The sequence below is a fragment of the Rattus norvegicus genome, chromosome 17 (genome assembly GCF_021556685.1).
Source record: "Rattus norvegicus strain SHRSP/BbbUtx chromosome 17, alternate assembly SHRSP_T2T, whole genome shotgun sequence".
In the NCBI taxonomy this organism is placed as follows: Eukaryota; Metazoa; Chordata; class Mammalia; order Rodentia; family Muridae; genus Rattus; species Rattus norvegicus.
The window spans coordinates 23,160,694-23,188,647 of record NC_141550.1 but is presented as its reverse complement, the minus strand read 5'-3'; the positions used below and the strand labels follow the sequence as shown (position 1 = coordinate 23,188,647).

At 41.7% G+C, this 27,954-nt stretch overlaps 1 long non-coding RNA gene across 11 annotated transcripts in view; it reads left to right on the top strand.

Annotated features, from left to right (window-relative positions):
• The window catches only part of LOC148000072 (uncharacterized), a 91,940-nt gene that overhangs the window by 26,180 nt on the left and 37,806 nt on the right, over positions 1 to 27,954 (top strand). For 3 of the 11 annotated variants that reach the window (XR_015641217.1, XR_015641219.1, XR_015641220.1), the window contains exons 4-5: positions 12,555 to 12,761; positions 15,595 to 15,702. The exons of 3 other annotated variants lie outside the window; for them this stretch is intronic. This is a non-coding gene — a long non-coding RNA (uncharacterized LOC148000072). Of the gene's footprint in view, positions 1 to 12,554; positions 14,984 to 15,594; positions 15,707 to 27,954 lie in introns of those variants that run through there. 5 more of the 11 variants (XR_015641218.1, XR_015641224.1, XR_015641225.1 and 2 more) reach the window with 4 other exon arrangements.

Genomic DNA, 27,954 nt, shown 5'->3' with positions numbered 1-27,954 from the left:
AAAATGTTGAGCATCTGGTCCACACTACCAAATTGTTCCCCCTAGGTAACGGCCTGCCTTACCTGGCCATCTTGGTTAAAATCTACTTAGATCAGTTTACTTAATTCTATTTTGCCTGCCATTACTGATCTTAATTTGAATGAGAAAAGGCTAGCCAACGTATGTATTTACTAATCTGATTATGAGGCCTCTTTATGACAAGTCTTACTTAAATCAAACTTCCAAATTGCTTTAGAAATTCTTTGAGATCAGTTGAAATCAACCTGTTCTTTTTGGGGGAAACAGAACAGGATACTCCAGAGCCTTTGTCCCGCATAAACATCACTTGAGTAACTATGCATGCACGAAGATACCTTCCCAAGAGCTGAGGACACAAGGTGAGATTCAGCACTGAAAATAAGAAAGGTCACGTGGGAAAGAGTGGGGAGGACAGTTCTGTATTACTCCCATTACTCTGTCCTCTAACCCTAGAGGGCACAGAATGGAGAGACCCTTCTTTTAGGGGGAAATAGCAGCTAAACTTATGACTTTTCCCCAATGTCCAACAAGGGGCTTGGTTCAATGAAGCTCAGGCTGGGAAGGCTTCTGCAATATCAGGTTCCAAGGTGGTACCTATGGAGTGAACCTCAATACTCACCTTGCTGTCAAGTCAGATCAAGATTCCAAGCATCAGACCTGCCGAACAGATTCAACTCTGAAACCTCCAAGTTCTTATTTCTCTCAAACGACATACATTGACTCTGCATAAGATTTAAGAAAATGACCATTATGCCACTTGTGACTTTAATTAATTCTGGATTTGAGCTTTATTTGTTAACAAAAGCAACATAAGCCCAGGGCAGGGTTCGAACAGAGTCAGAGAGAGTATAAAATATGACAGTGATAAGATCATGAATGAAATGAATTTCCTTCTAAGTTTCATCTTCCTCTAGGTGAAGGGCATTCATTTTTTATTAACTGTTCCAACAGTGGTTTTCAAACATTGGCTGAACGTCCAAGCATCTCAGGAAACTGGATAAGGCTATATAGATGGGCGCTCTGTATCCTCCACCAAATGAAATATTAGCAAACCTCGCTGCTTCTGGAGCACGTAGTCCTCTTAAAGGACACTGTTCTGTTATTAAATGGCTTATTTTCTAAAGGACGGGACCACCTTCTTGGCAGATCCCTAAATTATGCTCGTACAGCAGCGTCTATTGACACAGCTTAGACATATTGAGCGTCCGTCAGCCTCCTGATGCTGCAGCTGATCTTTAGACATGCTAATTTTTCACATCTTTGGAAAGTCACGGGCTTCCCTGTAACTCCCAGTCCTGTCACAGTAAATGAAATCAACACCAGTAATCACGTTGTTCCATAGCTCTTTCCTCTTGGGAACCTCCAAATGCCTTCCAGATTGGGAGGAATCAGTTTTCAAAACCCCTTGCAAGGAAAGAGGCTGATTTTTCAATCAAGGTGGGAGTAATTATGGTTCTCAGGGTCAAATCACCACCCCTGAGCCATCCAGACCATCTGTGTGGTAACATTCTCACTTTGACAGTGTTTTCCCACAAACTCATACACACCTTTTTGGCAGAAGATCTTGCTATGCTGGCTCGGGGAGCGTCGTAGTATCATCACAGCTGTTGTGACAGCTTCCAGAGTCCTGGAAACTGCTCTCGACATGACCAGAACCATTTTTATGTCCTGTCATGAGGACTACATCATTTCCTTGTTGTTGTTGTTTGTTGTTTGTTGTTGTTTGTTGTTGTTGTTGTTTGTTGTTGTTGTTGTTGTTGTTTGTTGTTGTTGTTGTTTGTTGTTTGTTGTTGTTTGTTGTTGTTGTTTGTTGTTGTTTGTTGTTGTTTGTTGTTGTTTGTTGTTGTTGTTTGTTGTTGTTGTTTATTGTTGTTTGTTGTTGTTTGTTGTTGTTTGTTGTTTGTTGTTGTTGTTGTTTTCCTATAGCACTTGCTATAATTTGGATCATGGATGTTCCTCAAGACCCACATACTAAATGCTTGGTCAATCCTGTGGGAATTTAGGAGGTGGAGCCAAGGGGGAGGTCCTTAAGTCATTGGTTATTATGCATTTGAAGGGGATTATGACACTCTGGCTGCCTCCTCCTCTTCCACTTTCTGACCATGAAGAGAGCACTCTGAACCACCTCATGCTTCCTTGTCATCGTCACACTAACGAGGAATCTAAAAGTAACACCCCTGCTTGATCACAGACTTGAATTCTCAAACCCGGAGACAAAATGAAGTTCCTCTCTATAAGTTCATTAGGCATCTTCTTACAACGACAGGAAGCAGACCCCATGCATGGCGCATTATCTATCTGTGAATTTCCTCTCCAGCAGCCAGTATAGAACCTTCTCAAAAGAGCCCTAACTTGCCTTATTCAGGGTTGTACGTCCAGAGCCAGTCGAGTAATAGGAGCTCATTACTAGCAATCTATGGAAAGAGTGAATTGCTGGGTGAGTCACAGATTCCCTCAGCCTGGAGGAAGAGCTGGTGACACCTACGTGAAAAATACTCTAGTTTATGAGCTGCCACGTCTAAGCAAGTTGTCCATGCCAAGCAGTGTTCAGGTTGGTTTGGGTTGAAATACAGTAATGATATGTATCTTATAGGTGACTAGGGATTAGGTGATATCCCCTTATCAGGTTATGATAGGTTCAACTCAGGTTAGCATGTAAGAAGAGTTGTTAGGGGTTAAATTAAAAAAAAAAGCTTCATTTTCTAAGGGCTCCTCTGTTTTTGTCACTATGCTTGTGATCCCAAAGCTAAGATACATTCCTTCAACAGCCAGGGACACAGACTTTGGCGTGGATGTCAGGGCTTCAGGGACAGCAAGAATGTCTAAGGAGTATGAGCACAGCATTTGAGGATTCCTTGTTCCCCACACATAGGCCACTGGGCTTCATAACAAAGAACCCCCACTGGGGAAAGTTCTGAGAAAGGCATGGCAGGTTCATAGTATCCCATACTCTGTGGTATTCACCAAAAGGAAGGAAAAAGGGGGAGGGTTGGCTAAGCTGCCTGAAGCTGGGGGTTGGCTTTGCTGAATGACGCTCTCCTTTATGTGGGCAAAGCAGGAAGCCAAAGGAGTCGCTTGCATTCCTAGACCCCTGATCAACAGTTCCCCCGGCCCTTCCTGTTGATTTAGCAGTATCAGAATAGAGCCAGCTAACTAACCCATCACAGAGCCTGGGCCTCATAGGAAGATGCTTATGAAAGCCAATGAGTGTTAAGTGCAGAATCTTAGCATCCTCTAGGTGCTGAGGGCATGTTTTAGCAGTTACTTTAAGCAAATGACACTTTTTAAATGCAATACCAAAATGACTGTGAGAGGCATGCTCCACGCTTCAAGAAGTAGGTGCCTACAGAGTGTGTCAACATTTTAACGGTACAAAGGCAGGAATACTGCCTTTAAGTTGTTTGTACTTCCCACATGTGAGAAACTTTTATCGTTACTAATACTCAGACTGTGCCATTTCGGATTGAGGAAAGAGGCTAAAAGTATTTCAAAGGCAGGATGTGCACATAAAGCTTGCTGTTCAAACAGCTGTGGGGTGGGCGTATATGCACTATTGTGCATGCACTCATAATGCATGCCCACATGCTGCCTTTGCACGGCGCCTATGTCCTAAATTTCTCTCTTCTGCATTTCTGCTCATTGGCCATATAGAAGCCCTGACATCACTTGCTATTGCTTTACCCAGAACTGCCCCATTCCCTCAACTCCAGTCTTACTCATTCTTCTGGCTCCATAGTTGGACTCAGACTTCTTCCCAAAGCATTGCACAAAGGCCTACATTCTGCTTTCTTTAAACTTTTATGACATGTGTGTGCAAGGGGAAGTTTGCCATTGTCACTGGAACAGTAGAATAAGTCAATGCCCTTCATAATACTTGGCCCACTGCCCCCATCTCCAACAAAATAAGGAAAGTGTGTGACTGTCTCACAAAGGGCTTATAAATCCTGACTTCTTCCCCTAATGCAAGGGAATTCTCTGAAATGCTCCCTTGGAAATGTGAAATGCCCAACAATAGAAAACAGCCTCTAAGGGCATCTGCTTGGTTTTGCGTGTTCCTCTCTGATTAATGGTCTTGACTGACCCCCCAAATTCTTTGATAGAAGTTTAGGGGAAGAAGATGGCCTACTGCCCACCTTGGGAGAGACTAGAATATTATATTATAATATAATAATATAAACCTATTATATTAGCATAGCATAGGTTGAGTGATATTAAGAAAGCATGCAGATTCTTTGATATTAAAATAGACAACGTTATTTTAAAAGTAAATACTTGGTTTTTGGAAGGTGCTACTGCTGCTACTGGTGGTGGTGGCGGCAGCGGTGGCGGCAGCAGCGGCTGTGTGTGTGTGTGTGTGTGTGTGTGTGTGTGTGTGTGTGTGTGTGTGTGCATTTGTTTCCATGGTTGTCTGGGAGACACTAGAATGTCCACTGTCTGCAGTTGAAGAGATAGTTAGGACGATCTTCTTAGAAACTGAAGTTCAAAGTTTCTCTAGAATTCATGAAGGGTACTGTTTGCTGAGCTCTTACTCTGTGTCAAGAAGTGTTCTCCCACCCCCGGGAGATCCCAGAATGCCCCAAGTGAGAGAACTTGAAAAAGGACCAGATGCAAATATGATCTTGGTCTTGGTTAATGCTGACCGTCAACCTGCCCAAATCTAAAGTCATTCAGGAGACAAGTCTCTGGCCACGTCTGTGAGGGAGCCCCTAGACAGGGAAGACCCACCTTAAATATCAGCAGTGCCATTCCTTGTGCTGAAAGAGGCCTTGGAATAAAGAGGAGCATGTGAGATTGACAAAAGTATTTGTCTCTGTTTGCTTCTTAACTGTGGGTTGAATGTGACCAACCACCTCAGGCTCCTGCTATCACAATGAATTGTACTCCCTGCGACTTTGAGCCAAAATGTACCCCTCCCCCTACCTTAACTTGCGCCTTGTCAATCATGTTGTTATAGCAACAAGGACAGGGAACTAAGAAAACAGCTAATAGCATAGTAAGGGGTGGGAGGCCAGCTGGTCATCCCAATGAAGATAAATAATATTATTGTAACGGATAGGAAAGCTAATTATAGAAAAGTTATCCCTTCTTTCTGTCTTATAAGTGATTTCCTGTAACCACCTTATTGAGAAGTCCAATCTTAGGGGTTTTGCTTTTCTTTATTCTAAGTCTTCTGACCTATTTTCCCCTGACTTTTTGTGTTTAAACATCAATTAGATTATAGGGCTTTGCTAAGATCATTTAGTTTCTCAGGGGTGGAAGGAGAAATGGAATTGTCTAGCCCCCATTACCTTTGAACCTATAGGGAGCAAAGAATTCTCTTTCCTTTGCATAGGGTCTATATATAAGACCTAGAAATTAACTGACTGTAGACATATGAACGGGAGAAAAACTTACTAACCTATTTTGTGCAACGGAGCATCATGGAAAGATGAGTACCAAAAAATACAATGGAATCTAGAAGTTTCCATACCATATTGTCTCCTTGGAGGAGGGACAACGAAGGCTTTAGCAAACTTAGAGGATGAATAAATTATTTTTAGAAGAAAGAATGAGCTTTAAACACTGATAACGGCCTAAGACACATATCACCAAGGCTCTGAGTAATGCTTGACTTCAGGGTTTCCCTCCATGGAGTGAGTTCTGTTTGCCTTTGTTGGGACATTTCAGAAGGACACATTCCTCTGTGTTGGGTCTGGGCTTCAGGTAAGGTTTTAGAGAAAGCCCTCTGAGAGTTACTTCAACTTAATCCAAGGGAGTACCTTCGAGGAGCCATTTCTGAGCACAACACTTCCTCACAGTTTCCATGGTAGTTCATGTCCTCCCTTTCTCTCTCTCTCTCTCTCTCTCTCTCTCTCTCTCTCTCTCTCTCTCTCTCTCTCTAAAAATCAATCTCTTGAAACTTCTGAGACTTCTCTTCCTATCTTCCTATCTTTACATCAAAATTAGCTGTGAATGTTTAATCCCATGATTTACTTGGAAAAGTACAAAGGAAGTCAAGGGCTTTCTTATGTGTTTCCTTCCTTCTGTCCTTCCTTCCTTTCTTTCTTTTTCTCTTTCTTTCCCCTTCTCTTCCTCCTCCCTTTCCTCCTCCTCCTCCTCTTCTTCCTCCTCCTCCTCCTCTTCTTCCTCCTCCTCCTCCTCTTCTTCTTCCTCCTCCTCCTCTTCTTCTTCCTCCTCCTCCTCCTCCTCCTCTTCTTCCTCCTCCTCCTCCTCTTATTAAACCTAAAGCAGGAGGGGCACCTTTGATGAGAGCACCCAGGTCTCTGTGTATTCATACCCAGAAACACCTCCAAGTATCCAAGGTCCTCTCCCTTTTCAGCAGCTTGACCTTAATCCACCCCTCTCAGCACTTTCTCCTATTTCTGAGTCCCTTACACACTAACCATTCTGTCTCCTGAAAATGCCCAGGCCTCTCAGTCTCCAGGCTCAACTATGTCTCCTTATCTGAAGGCCCTACCCCTTTCCCTTGCTCCTCCACCAACTGCATGGAGCCCTACCCCTTTCCAAAGGCATTGTTAAAATTCCACCTCTTTGACACAATCATTCCCAGTCACTTCTCACCTGCAAAGTACTTGTTATCCTCCTGAGAAGCTGACCTCATTTGTGTACTTGACAAATATTTGTAGAGTACCTAGAATTTACTAAATAAACAAAATGGTAGGTGTGTGAGACACAGCCACGAAGGGAACACCATTAAGAACCTTTCTGTCTCACAGCCAGTTACAGGTTCATCATAGGTCCCAACTGGATCCAACAGTTCTTTTTAACCCCAGGAAGACAGTAAATGCTCAAGAGAATTTACTGGTCTGGTGGACTGTTAAGTGAATGTTTTATTTATTTTTTTCATGCTGTGCTTGGATCCAAACCATAAATGACCCCCTCTAAATAGCTATGGCTGCATGTCGGGGGAGAAAGAGGAAAACATTTAGTTCTTATTATAAATACCAAGTGATTGTTTTCTCCATCAGATTTAGAATTCTGGTTTTACCAAACATATCTCAGGGAAACACCCAGGGACCCACAGTAGACAGGAGTTTTTAAGCTTCTCTTCCTGTTCAGGGTGGTGCTGATTTCCAGAGGCTGGTCTGTGGGATCCCAGCTCTCCTTTTTCTCTAGGAGGATGGGAGCTAAGACTCAAATGCTTTTGTGTGTTTAGCCCCTAGTACTGGCCCAGCAGCAAGCTCAACCCACAAACCACTGGGCAAAGGAGTTGAAAACAAGACAGACAGACTTGGAGCAAGAGGAATACCATTGCTCAAGGGCCTGGAATCTCCATGCTCGAAGCCAACTTCTGGTTAACCACACCACTTCATTAGTGACCTTGTTCTTTGGTACATAGAATCTTCCTTGTACACTGTGTCTTTTTCTTTCTCTAGCCAGACCCCTCCATCCCACCAACCTTGGTTTATGCTCAAAGATGACAAACGCATATGTCACTAGTATTTTCCTAAGGTTTAAGAGATGGCTGGGGTTCTTGATGACTTACACGAAAAACAAATGACCCAAGCTGCTTCCTTCTCACAGGCGTAACGTTTTAAAAGAACTTTGAGGTTTTGTTTATAAAAATATACCCATGATTATGCAACTAGTGAGAGCTATGTTTCCACCCATTTTTGTTTAGTTCCTGGAGATTCAAACAATCTCAGCCCTCATATCATTGGATTTAAGGCCTCTCCAGGAGATAGAAGGCACCCTAGACACTGCTCAGGTGACCAGGAACCTGACAGTCAACAAGCCACGGACCTAAAGGAAACCCAAATACTACTGTTTTGCTGAAGGAACATGGCCATAAAATGACTCCTAGTGACATTCGGCTCTACTCATAGATCAGTGTCTAGCTCAGCCTCCGTGCAGCAGATGGGAACTAACACAGAGATCCACAACAGTACAAGGTGCAGAGAGAGGCTTTGAAACACTCAACCGCAAATAGGCTGCCTTTATCAAAACCCTCCCCTCAGTGCCCAGGAAAGGCTGCAGAAGAGGCATTTCTGCCTCTTACTATTGTAAAAGACAAAAGGGGTGGAGTCTCCTCCAAGGAAGCAATGTTTTCCAGACACAGCTGGGACTAATTTCAGGTGTGTGAGGAAGTCAGGTGCTAGTCATGAGACCCAGCTGCAGTTCCGGGCGCCATCTTGGGACTGCCGCCACACCCACTCCCCATATCCTTTGTGACTGTATAGCTCAGAATGGCTCCCTACACACAGCAAGACCAACACATGTATGAACTCACGAAGACTGTAGCAGCATAAGCAGCCATTGTGTAGGTGCAAGCCAGATGGGATCCCAGCACTGAGAGGCATAAGTGGACACAAGCTCGTATCCCTAACCAAAAATAGCTATCGCCAACCTACAACTGCTCATGAAGAAAATTAATTTTCTCCAGTGGAATCTCACTGGGTATATAAACCACACTTAAGGGTGGGCTCCAGGCCCAGCAGTAGAAAGCCAGCACAAAACTAGCTCAATAGCATTTTGAGCTTCCTTTTTTGTTTTTTTAACCTTACTGATCATTTGCTTGTATTTCAAGGTTTCTGATTTTGTATTTCATGGTTTCTGGTTTTATGGGTTTTGTTTTGATTTGTTTGGTGTGTGTGTGTGTGTGTGTGTGTGTGTGTGTGTGTGTGTGCTTGTGTGTGTGGTGTGTGTGGTGTGTGTATGAGTATGTGTGGTGTGTGTATGAGTATGTGTGAATGTGTATGCGCATGCATGTGCACATGTGTGTTTTAACTCTAGGCTATCATTTTATTTGCCTGAAGAGAGAGAAAAAGAAATGGAGTCGGTTGAGTGGGGAGAATCTGGGAAGAGATGGAGAAGAAATAGTGATCAGATTTTATTGAAAAATATATTGAAAGTTATTCTCCATTAAAAAAATATAGAAAACAAATGTCAACTCATCTCCCTCAAAAAATTCTCAGCCCTGAAACATTTACACTCACTTGAGTAGCAGATGTAGATTACACTGGATCGAGAGCTACAGAAAGAAGGCAAGATGGGGAAGAACACATCTGCTGCCTTACATTAACACTGTCCATAGCATCTGGGGAGACCCTGTGGCATATCAGTGTAGGAGTGGCATGACAATAGAAAAGGAGCTGAATGATTCTCCCAAGGCTCACTGTGACCTTTAAGACAGAACTGGTGATGAGCCATGCCTGCCTCCTGCTCACCCTACACTGGGCACACCAGTGGGTTTCTGGAGAAGTATTTGTATGACTAACAATAAAAGATTGTCTTAAATAGATCTATGCTCAGACCATCTGAGGAACTGTATTGCTGCAGTCCTGTTAACTGGTTGTGGATTTGAGTAGGAAGAGTCTTGTGGGTTGTAGCGATCTCGCTCATAGGCATTGGAGGGAGGAGTGTGCTTGACACATCTGCACCATACATCCCACCCCTCATCTTACAACAGTGGGTACCTGTGATGACTGGACTTTGACCAGATGTTTGTGTCCATGCTTCCCTCCTGCCCTGCCCATTCACATACAGAAACCCAGGTCACCAAGTACTAACTAGAGGTTAAACCTTTGGGAAAGATTAGGGTTTTATGGTACCATGACAGTGGTCCTGTACTCTGTGCACCATAGCAGTGACCTTGTAAGGAGAGGAAGAGACTGCAGTTCTTGCCATGACTACCATGGGAGACCATGGACAGACCAGGAAGTGAGCCGACACGAGGAATCAGATCTGCCGCTGCTTTTTTCTTAGACTTCCCAGGTTCCAACGGCATGAGAAACAAAGGTCTGTTGTTTGAGTTGTGCAGCCTGTGGCACTGGGTTGCCACAGCCTGACCTGACTGTACCCAGTAAAAAGCAAAACACTCATGCTCAGCTCTTGAAATCTAGAAATGCCCCTTCTCTTATTCACTTACAATTTCTAATCCTCAGGATTTTATGCACCTTCTTTTTACCTGTCTAGTATTATCTCCCATTCCCTGGCCTCCTTCTCCTCATTGGTGTCATTGTCTAGATAGATCTAGCTGCACAGACATTAAGGCGTACCTCAGGCATCCTCTTCTACCTGTATCTTCTAAAAGAATTCTCCTTCCCTCCAGCCTGGATGTGGGGCCAAGGAAACCTGTGTTGGATTCTTCCAAAACCTCCATTCCTGTGTTTCATGTTTCATTCTTTTTCAGTGACTCATAATTATCATGGAAGGCAAATCAATCTCTCTCTCTCTCTCTCTCTCTCTCTCTCTCTCTCTCTCTCTCTCCCTCCCTCCCTCCTTCCCCTCCCTCCCCCCTCTGTGTATGTCTGTATGTTTATGTGTACATGTATATGTATGTGTATGTATGTATGTATGTATGTATGTATGCATACATACACATGTGCTGAGCTTCAGAAGAAAAGGAATGGGAATAAAAACATACTTATTGATGGCTTAAAAAGATGGTTGTGTGATTAGGAACACTGGCTGCTCTTCCAGAAGACCCAGGTTCGATTCCCAACACCCACACGGAAGCTGACCACCATCTACAATTAATTTGAACTCCAGGGGGGTCCAATGCCCTTTTCAGGACACTGTGGGTACTACACATGTGTGTTACATAGACACACATGCAGGCAAAACATTCCTACTCAAAATAATAAAGTTACACTATTTACAGAATGGCACATGTGTCTCTGTGGCACCTTAAAACACTTAAGTCACCAATACAATTCAATATTTCCATGTAGAAAAGGATCACAGACATTCTTGGCAAGGATCTAGAGTTTAATGTAGGCCTTCATGTCAAAACAGGACCCTCAAACACTTGTGAGAAAGTCAAACATGACAATGGAGCAGCGGAGAGTTTTGACACGGAACAGAGTAGTAGACAGAGAAGGTGAAGCTTACTTACTATGCAGGTTCAGACAGAGTCTTGTTTCTCCATTTGAACGCAACGCTGATGTGGGCTGAAGTGTGATACTCACAAAAGACTGAGGTCTAACCTCTAGCAATATGAATTTGTCTTTATTTAGGAACAGGGTCAAGGTAAGCCAAAGACATTAGAGTGGGCATTGGTCCAATAGGACTGATATCTCTATGCAAAGGGGAAATTTAGGCACAGAGCCGGGCACATACTTAGAGAAGGGGAGGTGACGACATTAAGAGAATCCCATCCACAATCCCAGGCCACCAAAGGCTAGAGAAGGACCCAGAGCAGGTTCATGCTTTTGAAAGTCCTCAAGAGGATGCAGTCCTGTGTAAGCCTTTGGTTTGCACTTCTAGTCTCCAGAACTGTAAAACAGCATGGGCATCGTGTGAGCCACTTGGTCATGGAATCTCCCATTAGCACCTCTACCATAGACACATACCTTGGTGCTTGGTGTTATAAAATTATCGCAGAATCGCCCACACCCTACACACTCCCAGGACATCTGTGCGGGTCTGAAAAATAAAAGCATCATGCCAAATGCTGCTCAGACTCCAGGTTGGAGGCCGAGGGCTGCAGCGGGTACGTAAGTGAGAAGCCAATATCCACTCCCCGCTTTTGAGCCACTGGCTACCTTCTCGTTGTGGTGGGAAGACCATAGCAAAATATGCAAGAAGCCCATTTACTCCTGAAGCCATGCACTGACTGGATAGATGACTGAGGACGCAGCGTCCTAACCCTGGGTCATACCACTCTCTACCCTGGGGCTTAGCTACCCCATCATTTCATAGCAAGCTCCTATTTTAGATTATCTAAAGGTTACACAAATTCATTTCTAATGAGAATATAAGAACCCTGGAAAACTGAGCCAGAGAGACCGCTCTACCTTGGGGTTATAGCAGCCAACTCTGGAAAATCTGCCAACTTGGAAACTGGAGCATGGGTTTATGTGGTTCCCTGACCAGTATGGATACTTGTAATAGGAATAACAGAGGGAAAGAGTACAGCCTCAGAAGAATTTTCCCTCTACTCAGCTGAAAATTAAACCAGACAGGCAATTACCAGGGTTTTGCCATAATATATACTACATGGACACCACACTGATGGCACGTTCCATACCGAGTGGCTAGTTTTCTGAAGTGTTCATCTAATCAGCTTGTTAGGTTTGATATTTTCATGGGGTGAATGACTAGAAGTTGGAAGTCAAGTGAGAAAGACATGGGTAGGCAAAGACAGTACAGATGCAATAAAGTGAGGCCTGTTAAAAATATGGCCACCGTGGCAGCGGACCACAAATGAGGGTGTTGATGGTGAACTTTCAGAGGCTGGAAAAGTACTAAAGTATCAGAGTCGAAGAGCACTGACTTTAATACCATAGTCATTGCCCTGACTCGATTTGTAACTCACTCAACTATCATGCCACAATTATACCTCGGGCTCTTTTTTCAACATTATGATTTGAGAGCATTCTGAATGCTTTCGTGATACTCTCTGCATTTAATGAGAGGGAGGGGAGAGAGAGAGAGAGAGAGAGAGAGAGAGAGAGAGAGAGAGAGAGAGAGAGAGAGAGGCAGACAGAGACAGAGTGATACAGAGACAGAGACAGAGAGAAAGCAACAGAGAGAAAAACAGAGAAACAGATTGTTAAAATATAATTCATTGTATTTTCACTCTTTTCTTTTAGTTCCAAGACAATGTTCTTGAACATTCTGGCCATTCATTAGCAAGAAAGGGAACAGACCTACAAACACTGAACATGAAGTCTGATCCAACTCAATGGTTTATTCAAGTGACTTTCAGCTGCGAGCTGCTGTGTGTTTGATGGGTTTGGTGCTGTTCGCTGGGAACTAAATTGGATCCTATCTTCATCGTGTTGGTCATGATAGATTTTGTAAGTCAGGCTGCAGTGCAGTTCTTTTGGCTTGGTTTTGCTTTCTATCAGTTGTTTTGTCTTTCCTCTCCCCCCTCTCTTTTTCCACAACCTCCAGTTCTCTGTCTTCGAGAGCTGATGTTTTGTTTCCATAAATACATCTCCGATTTTTCCTAATGTCCTTTTTTCTACATTGGAATGAATATAAAGTTTCACCCCGGGGAAGCCTAGAGCTTTTTATCCTAAAGTTTGAGTCTGCTTCCCTAGTGCGCAGGTCTGAGAACACTATTTGTCTTCTTACGTCATACTCTAAACAGTAGTTTTTATTTGTATTGTTTTTTCCAGCGTGGTGGATGGATGTGTGAAATAAGTTCAGACCAAAGAGTCAAAGTGCCACTTACTGGTACAGTAGCTTATATGTAAATTGTTGGCTATCATAATTATGTATCTGACATAAATATATGTGTTCTAACTTTGAACTAAAAATCAGCATGTATATGCCATGGACAGTTGTATTCTGCCTTCTCCAAAAGTTGAAAATGACAGGGACCAGTTGAAAGACATACCCTTTATATAACCACTAGGTACCATAAGTGAGTTAAACCTGAAGTATAGGACTGATTATTTCTGTCCTGTAGCTTAATGTCTAGTTTACAATGAGGCTTTAATGTTCCTGCTGAATCAAGAAATAAGAGTAGGGGTTGGGGATTTAGCTCAGCGGTAGAGCGCTTGCCTAGCAAGTGCAAGGCCCTGGGTTCAGTCCCCAGCTCCGAAAAAAAGAAAAAAGAGAAAAAAAAAGAAATAAGAGTAAATCCATAACTGAAATTAAATATGCAACTGTCTATTATAATACATATCATCTGACTGTGTACTTAACTGGTAGTTTGGGAATGTGTAACAACACAAGCACTCAAGTTTTGATGAGTTTGGTCCAAAACAAGAATGGTCAAAACATGACAGTAGAAAAGAGTTTACTGCCCATAGCCATAAGGAGAAGAGCATCAAAGTTATCTTCAAAACAATGCTTTCAACAAAGGAATTTTATTCAGGAGCCTATGTACATTCATTCCCACAGGAAAGCACTTTACAGTTAGGCACATTACTAGGCATGCTCTGTTAAGGACTGCATTCTTGATAATGCTCAGTTGGAAGCTATCTAATTTAAGAAACAAATCCCGAGTCATGTTTTAGTTTGAGATTATGGAGCGTATCTTTAGAAAATAAAGATACACGGGAATGTCTCTGGGCATGTTCAGTTTGTATCATAAAATTTGAGCTGAAAATAAAGAAAAGGACATTAAATGTGCCTAGCAACGAACACTGGGACCAGAAAATATTGTAAAAGTAGTGGTCATGTTTTCTACTTTCTGCTGTTCTCTGGGTGGACACACAGAATGCTCTACCAGATCAAGAAATATCTGATGAATCAAAAAATTAAAATTAAAACAAAAGCCACTAAGTTTCTGGAAAGCAATCCTTTGCTTTGCATATCTGGACTGTATCATTCAGTAATAGAACCCTGGGTCTGATTTTAGGAACCCAAACCTGATTTCAAGAGAGTGGAAACTCAAAGCTACGCTGTGCCTCAAGAATTCCTTACAACCTGAGGATAAATTGTTAGAGAACCTAGACCCTTCATTCTGGTTCTTTATTCCTTTATCACTTGCTGAAATCAGTGAAGAAATCATTAACTATGTTGCCTTAGTAAATAGAGCTTTCATATGCACACTGTGTCATATGAGGTTAAAAAAAAAAGCTCAACTCACAAGGTTGCTATGAGCAATACCACTGAAGAGGTTGACCAGATGGCTCTGAGGGAGCCTTTTGTAAATTAAGATCAAAATAAATGCATTCTTGGGTATGGAGTAACTTATAGCTTGGAGCCATCTGCTGCATTACTCTACCATCTTCTCTGCAGTACAATGTAATTTTTTGAATGTAATGTTTTGAATTCCATAGACTGATTTGTTGAACCAGACACTGGATCCCATCCAGGCTAGTCCAGTGATCCTGGCTCTGCTTAGACATTCAGATAAAAGTGTGTTGGGGAACAGGGGTCAAATTTAGATAAGTGCTATAGAAGAGGGTCCAATTCTGTACAGTGTTGTAATGAAAGTGACCCCTGGCTTACAAATAACCCTGTTTGAATACTGCTCCATGTGAGCCGTTTGGATCTTTTTTAACAATCTCCTCTGTTGAATAGGGAGAACATAGAATTTATAGAGACACCTAGACTTGTCTTTAAGAAAAAAGTAAAAAAAAAAAAACAAGAAAGAAAAGAAAGAAAGAATAAGAAACAAAAAATTAGTGCTAGAATTTACTGACTACATGGAGCTATTTAGGCTATAGAACTCACTATGTAGACCAGGCTAGACTTGACCTCACAGAGATCTGCCTTTTACTACTTCCAGAGTGCTGGGATTAAAAGTGCCTCCACACCTGGCTATTTTTAAATTCTTTTTTTTCTTTTTTGGTTCTTTTTTTTCGGAGCTGGGGACCGAACCCAGGGCCTTGCGCTTCCTAGGTAAGTGCTCTACCACTGAGCTAAATCCCCAGCCCCTATTTTTAAATTCTTTAGACATCATTTCCCTCATCAGTAAATTAGAAGTTAAACTTACCTTGTGAGCTGTTACCAGTTCAGATCTATAGGATCCTGAATAAAAAAGTAAGTTTACTAGTTCAGATCACTTGGTAAACACCAAACACCATTACTACTTCATCATGTTTTTTACTTTGTTATTCCCACATTTCATATTCTTCTTTCTTATATTCTGTCTCTGTAACTGGAGAAATCACTCCAGTATAAAATGATTCTGTATAGAGTAAGGTGTTTTCTTCTTTTTCTCTTAACAAGGCCACACTCTGTAACTTAGGCTGGCCTCAGAAGTACTGCATGTCTCCCTCTGAGTGCTGGCCTTACAGGTATTTACCACCAAGCCCAACAGAGTAAGACATGACTAAGGTAGGTAAGTAGCTTCTCTCTCTCTCTCTCTCTCTCTCTCTCTCTCTCTCTCTCTCTCTCTCTGTGTGTGTGTGTGTGTGTGTGTGTGTGTGTGTGTGTGTGTGTTGCACATTACTTACAATTCTTGTTGTGGCAAAATAACTGACAAGCAAATGCAACTTAAAGGGGGAAAAGGGTTATTTTGGCTCATTGAGGACAGACTCTACCATGGTAGTAAATCACAGTGACAGGCCCTGGTCACATTGCATTCCCAGACAGGAATCCAAAACACATAAATTCTGATTCTTAGTTTTCTTTCCCCCCTCTTTTCATTTTTATTCAGTCTGGAACTCCAGCTTATGGGATGGTGCTGTTCACATTGAGGGGGATTCTTCCAAATTGACTCCAAATCCAGTCAAGTTGAAAAGTCAGCCATCATAGGGGACAATTTTTGTAAAATTATAAAAAATAAATGGCTGTCTTTATCCCCTGCTAGGTCCGACACCGCAGTGCCCCAAGATATCTGCTAGATATCTTGCCAGAAGCACACATCCCAACTCCGTGGCATCCCACACACTCTCCCAAATTCAATTCTCCACAAGAAAGAACACACAACACAATAACCTCTTTTGGTAATTGATAAGATATAATTGCTCACCTAAACATACAAAGCCCTGTACACATCCATCCCTGAAGAAAATTCATAACAACCTGTAGATATACAGAGTGGAATCTTAACGTCAACCTCCATGTTCTCTCTGAGGCCACTCTGCCATCTCCTCCCCTTTCCATTCCAGTCTCTTCCTTTTCCCTCAAACTTTTCTCCTGCACATCCTTCCTTCTCATCCAATGACAGGCTTCGTTCTATCCTGTACCTGCCCTCACCTGTATGACATCCTACAGACGATGACTCAGACTTTTAATTAGCAAATCCGTTTATTCAATCATATTTTAATTAGAGTGTGGGGAGGTTGCTTTGGGGTGGACAGATACTTGCCCCATGGCATGAATGTATAGATAATTGAACAACATTCAGTAGTTGATTCTTGCCTTCCACTTTGTCGAAGCACAGTCTCTCTTGCTCTTTCTAATGCAGGTTAGCTGGCCCATGAGTTTCTGTGTGATTCTCCTATTGCCACTTCTTATCTCTCCATAGACATTTTGAGATTATAGATGCATACCACCACATCTGGCTTTTTATGTGGATTCTAGGATAATGCTCAAATCAACAGGCTAGTATGGCAAACATTTTTACCTGCTAAGCCATCATTCTGGCCCAGGCTAGACTGTTAGGTTATACAGGGTGGAACCTGCATATTTTTGCCCCATGCTCACTCTCTGCCCTTTGCTTCTTGAGGAGGAGTTGACAGGTGAGGTGGGGTTAATGGTATCCTTTCTGCAGTCTCTTCCATTTCTATACCCCCAGGATACATGAAAAGGATGACAGAATGTTCTAGAAAAACAGATCTATATCCTCATGAAGTTCATTTCGCTTGTCAGCTTCATATTATTACAATCTAAAATCTCAAGGCAGCTAAGTTCATATGAAAAAAGCAGTGTTGGAGGCCGAACATGGCCTACTGGGGTGGCTGCTCCTTGACTATATCACCCCAAGATAAGGATTGCAATACAGCTGCCCACATGGGAACAAGCAAGTGATACATTCAAACCAGAAGCAAAGAAAGGGAGAGAGGCCCAGGTCCCACAGTTTCCTTCTATATATCTCCCATGATCAGAACATCTCCCATGAGATCAGAACCTTCCATCAGGGCCCATGTCCAACAGACATCCCCACCTCCCAGGAGTTTCCTGGAAGCCAAGACTTCAGCACAGCCATGTCACTGAAAGCACACACAAGTTCAGGGGCTTCGAAGATATGCTGACTCTGGCCATTCTTACCTCATTCTAGTCTCCTGCCTTCCCACTCCAGCAGTTTCAACTGATAAATTCTCCTGAGACACACATAGTGCAAGGCTTTTTTTCTCTTAGCCACCTCACTAGAGGAAGCAACGATACGGACATGCTCAGAAGGGACTAATGGTTTAGATGAATCAAGGTCTTGCACACACTGACTGTCATAATGAAGTCACTAAACTTAAATTGTAAAATAAAGGTCATTAAATGCCAAAATAGAAAGGGAGCATCTAACTGCTCTGCTCTTCCACATAGTCTATCTGGCATGGGCCAAATGCTGTTTTACCGTAGGAAAGGAGGGAGAAAAATAAGAGGCCTTGTCTCATGTTTTTACATTGTGAGGCCTTACATCTCAAGTGAGTGAATACCATTTGAGACAACAGTATTTTGGTTTCTGGTGCTATGTGACAAATTATCCCCAAACTTACAAGGTTCAACCAACTATTTGCTTATGCTCATGGCTCTGCATCTTATGAAATTGGTCTGGGCGCAAAGTCCAAGGTGTTTGGGTCTCAATAGGGACATTCAATGGCTGCAGTGGCTCAGTGTCTGGAGCTGGGCTACTTGGAGTTGTCTTATTTGCTTGACAATATTCTTACAAGCTGTTCTATTGTCTGTCTGTGCTGTTGCTGGGAACCCTGACATCATGTCCTCTCCAGCATGATAGCTAAGAGAGAACTTCCCTTTACATGGGATCTCTGACATCCCTGGGAGACAGCATCTCAAAGACATAGACAAAAGACGCATGTCTTTTCCTGACCTGGTCTTGGAAAGCTATGTACTCTATGTAATTCTTCTGACTACTAAAGTCAAAAGAAAAGAATTTGAGTCCTCCAACCTCTGTTTCCAATTCGAGTTTCTTGAGGGACAAAATAAACAGGACCATGTGGGGTGTGAAGGACAGCTATGGGCATCTTTATAAAATACAACCTTCCAAAATAACTGTAAAATTGTCAGGGAAGTAAAGTAATGTATGGGGAGACTTGATCCCATTTCTACTGTCCATTGGGAAGATTTCAGAGAAAGTACTCAGCACCCTGAGGCCCCATGGAAGCTACCCAAACACAGACTGTGTGTGAAATGGTATTTAAAACAAATGGAACATGGCAAAAACCCAGAGTCTGCTGGGAGCCAGGCCATATATAGTACTGAAATGATTTCCATATGGCTGTCTTACAGGGTATAAGTGTAGAACCTAAAAAGGAAGTGTGTCAAGGGGTTGGAAGAAGGGACGGTAGCATGATGGTAAATTCCTGTAATTTTATATTGCTTCAATACCCTTCATGAACAAAAGTTGAACTCCCTGCTAGGCACAGGGCATTGTCAGCATTAATAGATTTCAGCTTCCTCCTCTTCCAGGTTCCCATTTGGTTAGTCAGTATGTTTCTGTTTGAACAGTTGCCTCCTGGTGACCATCTCTTTCTGGGACAGCAACTGGCCACTGCCCCAGTATTGGCTTAGATTTGATAAAGTTACCTCCTTTCAGTCAATGTGACCACCCCACACTTGTGACTATTTGCTGGAAACCCACCATTTAAAAATCACTGCAGAGAATAAAGGTTGCCCTGTTAAGAGAAATTAGCCAGACGTAGAGGGAAAAGAAGTATATGTTTTCTCTTATATGTGAAATTGATTTTTAAAATGAAAAGGTCAACTTCCAGGGGCGAGGGTGCAGGGGGGAAGGAGGCAACCCAAAGTAGTTAGGGGAGAAGAGAGGGCAGGAGAGGAAGGTAGTATGCATATTCTCAAAGCAAGATATGCATCTGCATGCAAATATGTATGCAAATCTGCATGCAAATGTCTCAGTAAAACTCATTAATTAGCACAACTAATGATTGAGTAACTCTGATGAAAACAGAACAGCTCTTAAGAAACCCTGATGGAGATTACCCACTCTACCTACTTGTTCAATATAGTACTTGAAGTCCTAGCCAGAGCAATTAGACAACGGAAAAGATCAAAGGGATACAAATTGGAAAAGAAGCCAAAATATTACTATTTGCAGATGATAGGCTAGTATACTTAAGTGACCCCAAAATTTCCACCAGAGAACTCCTACAGCTGATAAACAACTTCAGCAAAGTGGCTGGATATAAAATTAGCTTAAACAAATCAGTAGCCTTCCTCTACTCAAAGGATAAACAGACTGAGAGAGAAATTAGAGAAACGACACCCTTCACAATAATCACAAACAATATAAAATACCTTGGAGTGACTCTAACCAAGCAAGTGAAAGATCTGTAGGACAAGAACCTCAAGTCTCTGAAGAAAAAAATTGAAGAAGATCTCCCATGCTCAAGGATTGACAGGATTAATATAGTAAAAATGGCCACCTTGCTGAAAGTAATCTACAGATTTAATGCAATCCCCATCAAAAATTCCAAGCCAATTCTTCACAGAGTTAGAGAGAGCAATTTGCAAATTCATTTGAAATAACAAAAAACCCAGGATAGTGAAAACTATCGTCAACCATAAAAGAACTTCTGGGGGAATTACCATCCCTAACCTCCACATGTATTACAGAGCAATAGTGATAAAAACTGTATGGTATTGGTACAAAGACAGGCAGTAGATCAATGGAATAGAATTGAAGACCCAGAAATGAACGTAGAGTCACTTGATCTCTGACAAAGAAGTTAAAACCATCCAGTGGAAAAAAGACAGCATTTTCAACAAATAGTGCTGGTTCAATGGGCAGTCAGCATGTAGAAGAATGCAAATCGAGCCATTCTTATTGCCTTCTACAAAGATCAAGTCCAAGCAGATTTTGGACCTCCACATAAAACCAGATACACTAAAACTAATAGAAGAGAAAGTGGGGAATAGCCTTGAACACATGGGTATAGGGGAAATTTTCCTAAGCAGAACACCAATGGCTTATGCTCTAAGATCAACAATCGAAAAAATGGGACCTCATAAAATTGCAAAGCTTCTGTAAGGCAAAGGACACTGTCAATAGGACAAAATGGCAACCAACAGATTGGGAAAAGACCTTTACCAACCCTACATCCAAAAGAGGGCTAATATCCAATATATATAAAGAACTCAAGAACTTAGACTCCAGAGAATCAAATAATCCTATTAAATATGGGCTACAGAGATAAACAAAAAATTCTCAGCTGAGGAATATTGAATGGCCAAGAAGCACCTAATGAAATGTTCAACATCCCTAGTCATCAGGGAAATGCAAATCAAAAACCTCTGAGGTTCCACTTTATACCGGTCAGAATGACTAAGATCAAAAACTCAGGTGACAGCACATGCTGGCAAAGATGTGGAGAAAGAGGAACACTCCTCCATTGTTGTACAACCACTCTAGAAATCGGTCTGGAGGTTTCTCAGAAAACTGGACACAGCTATACCACTCCTGGGCATATACTCAAAAGATGCTCCAACATATAACAAGAACACATGATTCACTATGTTCATAGCAGCCTTATTTATAGTAGCCAGAAGCTGGAAAGAACCCAGATGTCCTTCAACAGAAGAATGGATACAGAAAATGTGATACATTTACACAATGGAATACTACTCAGCTATTAAAAACAATGACTTTATGAAATTTTTAGGCAAATGAATGGAACTTGAAAATATCATCCTGAATGAGGTAATCCAATCACAAAAGAACACACATGGCATGCACTCACTGATGAGCAGATATTAGCCCAAAAGCTCAGAATACCCAAGATAAAATTCACAAAGCATGTGAAACTCAAGAAGAAGAATGACCAAAGTGTGCATGCTTCAGTCCTTTTTAGAAGGGGAAACAAAAATACTCACAGGAGGAAATACAGAGACAATGTGTGGAGCAGAGACTGAAGGAAAGGCCATCCAGAGACTGCCCCACCTAGGAGATCCATCCCATATACAGACACCAAACTCAGATAATATTTCAGATGCCAAGAAGTGCATGCTGACAGGAACCTGATATAGCTGTCTCCTGAGAGGCTCTGCCAGAGCTTGACAAATACAGATGTGGATGCTCACAACCAACCATTGAACTAAGAACAGGGTCCCCAATGGAGGAGTTAGAGAAAGGACTGAAGGAGCTGAAGGGGTTTGCAACCCCATAAGAACAACAACAATACCAACCATCCAGAATCCCCAGAGTTCCCAGGGACTAAACCACCATCCTAAGAGAACACAGGGATGAACCTATGGCTCTATCCATAAATGTAGCAGAGGATGGCCTTGTAGGACATCAGTGGGAAGAGAGGCCCTTGGTCCTGGGAAGACTTGATGCCCCAGTGTAGGGGAATGTCAGGGTGGAGAGGTAGGAGGGAGTAGGTTAGTGGGTGGATAAGGGAGCACTCTCATAGAAGCAGGAGGAATGGGATAGTGGGTTTCTGGAGGGGAAACCAGGAAATGTAAATTTAAAGAAATCCAATAAAAGAAAAGAAAAAACTCTGATGGGTAACACTGCACCCCAGTAAAGGCCCATAGCTTTTCCTCCTCCTATCTTTCTCTCTGTGTAGTATAAGCCCACCACACCACTGCTGTCCCTGGGAGACTAGAAACCATGCTATCTTCTGCTCTCTGGGATCTTTGAGAAATAAGGGGCTGCTGGATTTCCCGTATAACCTCCTTTGTATGTTACTTAACCAACATAACTGCACCTCAATTCTTTTTCAGGCAACACTAATCTAGAGAATACAGTCTCTGTAGGAATCAAGTGGGCAAGGATGGCCCAACCCTCATCAGTCAAACCTCTCTGGAAATGCTCTCAAAGATATACCCAAAAGTGTGTCTCCTAGGTAATTCTAAATCTAGCAAGGTTGACATTGACAGTTCTCCATCCCAACCAGTATAAATGAATTTCTATGAGCAGGACACCTTGACGTGGTTAGGTACTCATGGATCAGGTTCATCAGGATAGAGAAGGAGCTGTGGAAGGCCCATTGTAAGTACTTTTGGCGACATTTTCTGAGGAATTACACCAAAGAATGTAAACAGTAGCTGACATGAGGCAGAAGAAATGTATCACTGTCATTCGGAGGCACAAAAAAATGATGGAATTTCAAAGTCCCCAAACCTGAAATTTTCAAAGTATCTATTGTGGAAAAGACAAGGGTGACACTGACCTTGACAATGAAGAAGAAGCACACAGTACTTGTCTCTTTTATTATTCTTTTTAAATGTCTAAAGGAAGCTGGGCCTGGTGGTATGTGCCTTTAATAATACTCAAGAGACAGAAGTAGGTGGGTCTTTCTGAGTCTGAGACCAGTTTAATCTACATAGCAAGTTCCAGGCCATCCAGGGCTATACAGTAAGACTCTGCCTCAATTTTTTTTTCATATCCTAAATAATTATAATGAAGGCTACAGACTCAGACAGTAACACATTTCCTTCCATCTCTCAACATATAGGAGTCACACAAGAATTTTATGATTCTCACTGTAGACAGTAGCATGCCTAAACACCAACCTATTTACTGTCTTATAAGCAGCACTTACTGCTTCTATCGTTTTTCATAAGCATGGAGATAAATCTTTACAAGAGGAAGCATAAGCTCTAGTCAACGATTCTATTTTCTCTAGAAAGAGCCAAACTTTCCTCAGAAAGGAAAGATGCTGAGTCAGAAATGCCATTGGCCATCGTTGTAAGACACCGTGTGACATTGTGGTCGCTGTGGCATCTACAAAACCATGCATTTCCTGCAGTGTGGTTCCCAAGAATTTGCCTTCTTGGAACAATGATGGGAACTTTCCTAACATATGGACTGGATGACAGCTCCAGTTCTCTGTTGTTTTTACTGCTCTTAGAAAATGTCCCATTGTACTTCAAGCAGTAGCTGGGTCTAAAATAAGCAAGAAGTCCAGACAGAGGAAGATATAAGCGAGCTCTTTGTTCCTTCCACCCTTATCTAGTAATGTAGAGTGGAAGTTGTTTTAGCTAGGGTTCCCATCAGTGATCTCCTCTCTACTCAGAGGAGAGTTGGGGGAATACACAATGGTATCAGTTATATTGGAAAAGGGATAAGTTTCCTATTTGTTTTAAGTCAGTAGAATTAAAAAAAACATGTCAGTAAAAAAAAGGTGTTTTTATCAAGTATGAATGCAGTGTATTTCTAACACATCCCAAATACCATTGACTACCCAAGTAACTTTGACCATTAGCAAATATTAGTGTGTGGCCTCAACCCATTGGATATTTGCAAACCAGTCTATCTTGTTTTCCTAGCTGTCAATACAACTAAGATGCTTTCAAGTGAAGACATTGGGTGTAATCCCAGCTTTCTTATCTTCCTAACCATCCTGGGAAGCGCCTGACCTCTCAAGTTCAGTCTTCTTCTTGCTTCCCAGATGTGCTTTATATTTTCTTGGTAATTTGAATTTCCAAAGCAACTTTTATTTTTTTAAAGAAGGTTGGTCGTGTTTTGATTTGGCCTACATTAAGAAAACAGACACCCTGAAGACTTGAACTCTCTAAACTGGTGCACAGTATCTGTATTTATTTTTATCCTCCAAATTCTCATCTCTCTCAGCAAAGCTTCCTAGATTTCTGTGAACAGGAGTGTGGAAAGTTGAGTTGGACGACAAAACATCTTTAGAAATAAAAAGGAAGAAAAAGGACTGTTAAATGACCAGAGTTCTAAGCATAAAGGAAAGAAGTCAGGACTCACAATAGTAAAACCGAAGTTTCAGTATCTTGACCTTAGCCAGGGCTGTCAAAGACCCTACAAAGGTTTTAAAGGCAATTTGACTCATTTAATAGATTGTCTAGACCCAAGCTGGCCAGCTAAGATGGCCTGGGGACCCTTAAAATGTCTCATAAGTGTAAAATTCACACTTGCATGTGAAGACTTACTATGGAAAAGAGATTGCTAGACATTAACAACTGCCTTTCATAGACTTTGAGCTAACCACCATTAAAATTTACTTACCTGTTTCTTTTTGCTTTTTAAGTTAATTTTGTTCTTTGACAACTGCACATGTACACACACACACACATTTATAATGCCTTTATACTTTTATGATGGGCCCACAAGAACATTGAAAATCACATATCTGAGTTGGTTATGTAGCTTACATCCTTCTTCTATTAGGCCCCACTGGTTAAAAACCCAAGGACTTGTAACTGGGGTTCCCTTTTAACACTCAAGATTTGAGGCGTTTATATACTTCTTTCCTTGGGTTAATACGTTAGTCTTACTCCTGTCCTAGCCCTCAACGTTCTGACCCTAACCCACACCTGACCCAGGATGGAAAGAATCATTACGCTTCTTTGAGAATTCTTTTCTCCTACCAAGCTGGCGTTCCTAACAATCTTTTAGGAGACTAAAAATTTATAATAAAAACTGGACTGTCAAAGTTGGCACACTTTGATTTATAGTATCGATGAGTTTATCAATTATACTACACATTCATAAATGGCAGAAAACCAATGATGTTTTTTGGGGAATTTTGATCAGAGCCAAAGATATTCATGAAGGGAAAGAGATGACTCCAAGAAAACCAAGATTTCCTCTAGACGTTTATTTGTAACCAGGCAACTCATTTGCAATGTGATAAAATGTACAAAAAATGTGATGTTCACTGGGCTCAGAAGAGATTTAATTGATGGATATACTAAAACCGATTTTGCTGCTTTAAGCAGAAGAGCCGAGGTATGGAAGACTGAGAACTTAAAGGGGGACAGGTAGGATTAAGAATGTATTCTGGGTGCCTAGCAAGCGCAAGGCCCTGGGTTCGGTCCCCAGCTCCAAAAAAAAAAAAAAAAAAAAAAAAAGTATGTATTCTGGGGCCGGAGCGATGGCTCAGTGATTAAATGCACCGACTGCTCTTCCAGAGATCCTGAGTTCAACTCCTAGCAACCACATGGTGGCTCACAACCATCTGTAATGGGATTCAATGCCCTCTTCTGGTGTGTCTCAAGTCAGTGACACGGTACTCACAAATATAAAATAAATAAATCTGGGGGGGGGGATGTATTCTGTGGGATTCTGTCAATTCTATACATCAACTATACATAATGTGCATTAACTTTTGATTTTCTAAATTAAAGGTTTACAATGTGTGTAGTGGGTTGGCAAATGAACAAGGGGAATTTTATAATATTTTGGATATTTTAACTCATTTGATGTATTGAACAAAACAGATCAAAGGACATAGCTAATGTATATTAAATTATTAATGTATATTAAATTAATATATCTAGTATGTATTTACTAGATTTAGTAAATTTCCAATGTTTACACTTATAATATGAGCTCTTAAGCTAATACATCCTTTTAAAATTTATTTTAATTGTATGTGTATGTGGGGAGGGTATGTGCCTGTTTGTGCAAATCTCGGAGGAGACCAGGAGAGGCTGTCAGATCCCCCTAGAACTAAAGTTACTAATAGTTATGACTTATCCCATGAGGGAACTGGGAACCAAATTTGAGTTTTCTGTGAAAGCAGCAGGTACCCTTCGTTGCTGGAGCCAGCTTTGCAGCTCCTAAAATAATCAACCTCATTACATCCTACAACTCTACTGTTCCGCAGAGGTGACTATCCATCACCCGGTTTCCCTGAAAAGCAAGAAGCAACAGATACACTTAGGATGCTTTAAAGCAAACATGTTTCCCTTGTACAGTATAGAATACTCTGATAGTCTTGTTAAAAATCATAAGATGGACAGACTATTTTTCTTGTGTAGTATTTTATTGTGTCTGGAGCAACTATTGATTTTTCTGGATGATGTCCAAATGTCTCTACCAGTGTTTGACATTATAATAGGAGTCAAGGGGGTTTTTTCCACTATAATTTCAGCTTTTGAATTCATCCAAAATAAATGCAGCCCACAGTGTGTCGTTGCCATGAAGAACATAGGTCATCCAATTCTCCACCACGCCTGAGGATTGATCTCTGGAATTATAAGAAGCAAATGAGACTCAGGAGGTTATTTCCTGACGTCACTTGTGGTTTACTTGAGAGAGCTTGAAATAAGTACTGAGTGAAAAATAATGCTATATTTATTTTAATGTTTGTTAAACTGAATGTGGTAATGCTGTTTCTCCAGAACGTAGCCCAACTTGGAATTTTAAAATAAGAGCCTAGACTAAGGGTAGATGACTACTTTAATCTACTTAATGTGTCTTTACTATTGACTTGGTGCTAAAGTTATGGTTCTTATTATCATAGCAATATGATCTCAGCTTTAACATCACATTTTTATCTAATGGTATAGTAACTAGACTTACAGTAGCTATGCATGGTGAGAGCTACCTTCTGTGAATATCTTTGTCTTTTTTTCTTGGGGAATTTCTTCTGCCGATACAAAGCCCGAAGTAGATCAAACCCCCAAAAACAGATCACAATGTCAGATAGGGAGAGAGGGTGGCTGAATGTGTTATGGTTTTCTTGTCCCTTCATTTGGCTTGAGACCACAATCTACCCTGGTAACTAACAGCAATTCACTATTAAAACTTCTCGCTCTGACTCAACGGATGTGGGGAAGAGCTTGAGAAACCGCTGTTGGTGATGTCGATGGTGACAGTGGTGCTGATGATGGTACTGGTGACAGTGGTGCTGGTGTTAGTGATTGTAGTGACTGTGCTGGTGATGGTGATGACGACGACAATGATGATGATGATGTGGTGGTGGTGGTGGTAGTGATGATTATGGTGGTGGTGGTGGTGATGAGGATTATGGTGGTGATGGTGGTGGTGGTGGTAGTGATGATTATGGTGGTGGTGGTGGTGGTAGTGATGATTATGGTGGTGGTGGTGGTGGTGGTGGTGATTGTAGTGAAGCCAGTGACCATGATGATGATATATTTTGAAATAAATTCTATTGCTGTCTTCAGAATATCCAGTGTAATGGGGCCACACTTGCCATCGATGGTAATTTACATGACAATTTCCTGTTGACTGGTTATCTTCACTTCCCTGGTGTGAATTCTTATCACAAGGTGATCCTGGGGAAATCCATCCTAAGAATATCTATCTACCTGGTTAGCTGCCAGGTAGCTGGAACATGACAACATTGTATAGACTTTTAAACACTCATTTTATTTTATATTTTTTAAGTTTTCCTTTTTATTGTTTGAGAGTCTCTCTCTCTCTCTCGCTCGCTCGCTTGCTCTCTCTCTCGCTCTCTCTCTCTCCCTCTCTCTCTCTCTCTCTCTCTCTCTCTCACACACACACACACACACACGCACACACACACTTCATGCATTTTGGACAAATCCATGCCCCCTTTCTCCTCTCCAGTCCCTCCCCTTTCCTCCCCACTATTACTCATCCCTAACTTTATGTGCTCATTTTTTAAAAACCTACTGAGTCCACTTGGTGCTACCTACTTGGACGTAAGTGTAAAATAATCTACTCAAACATGGGTGGCACTCAGGGGCCAAATCCCTAATGAAAAATGACTC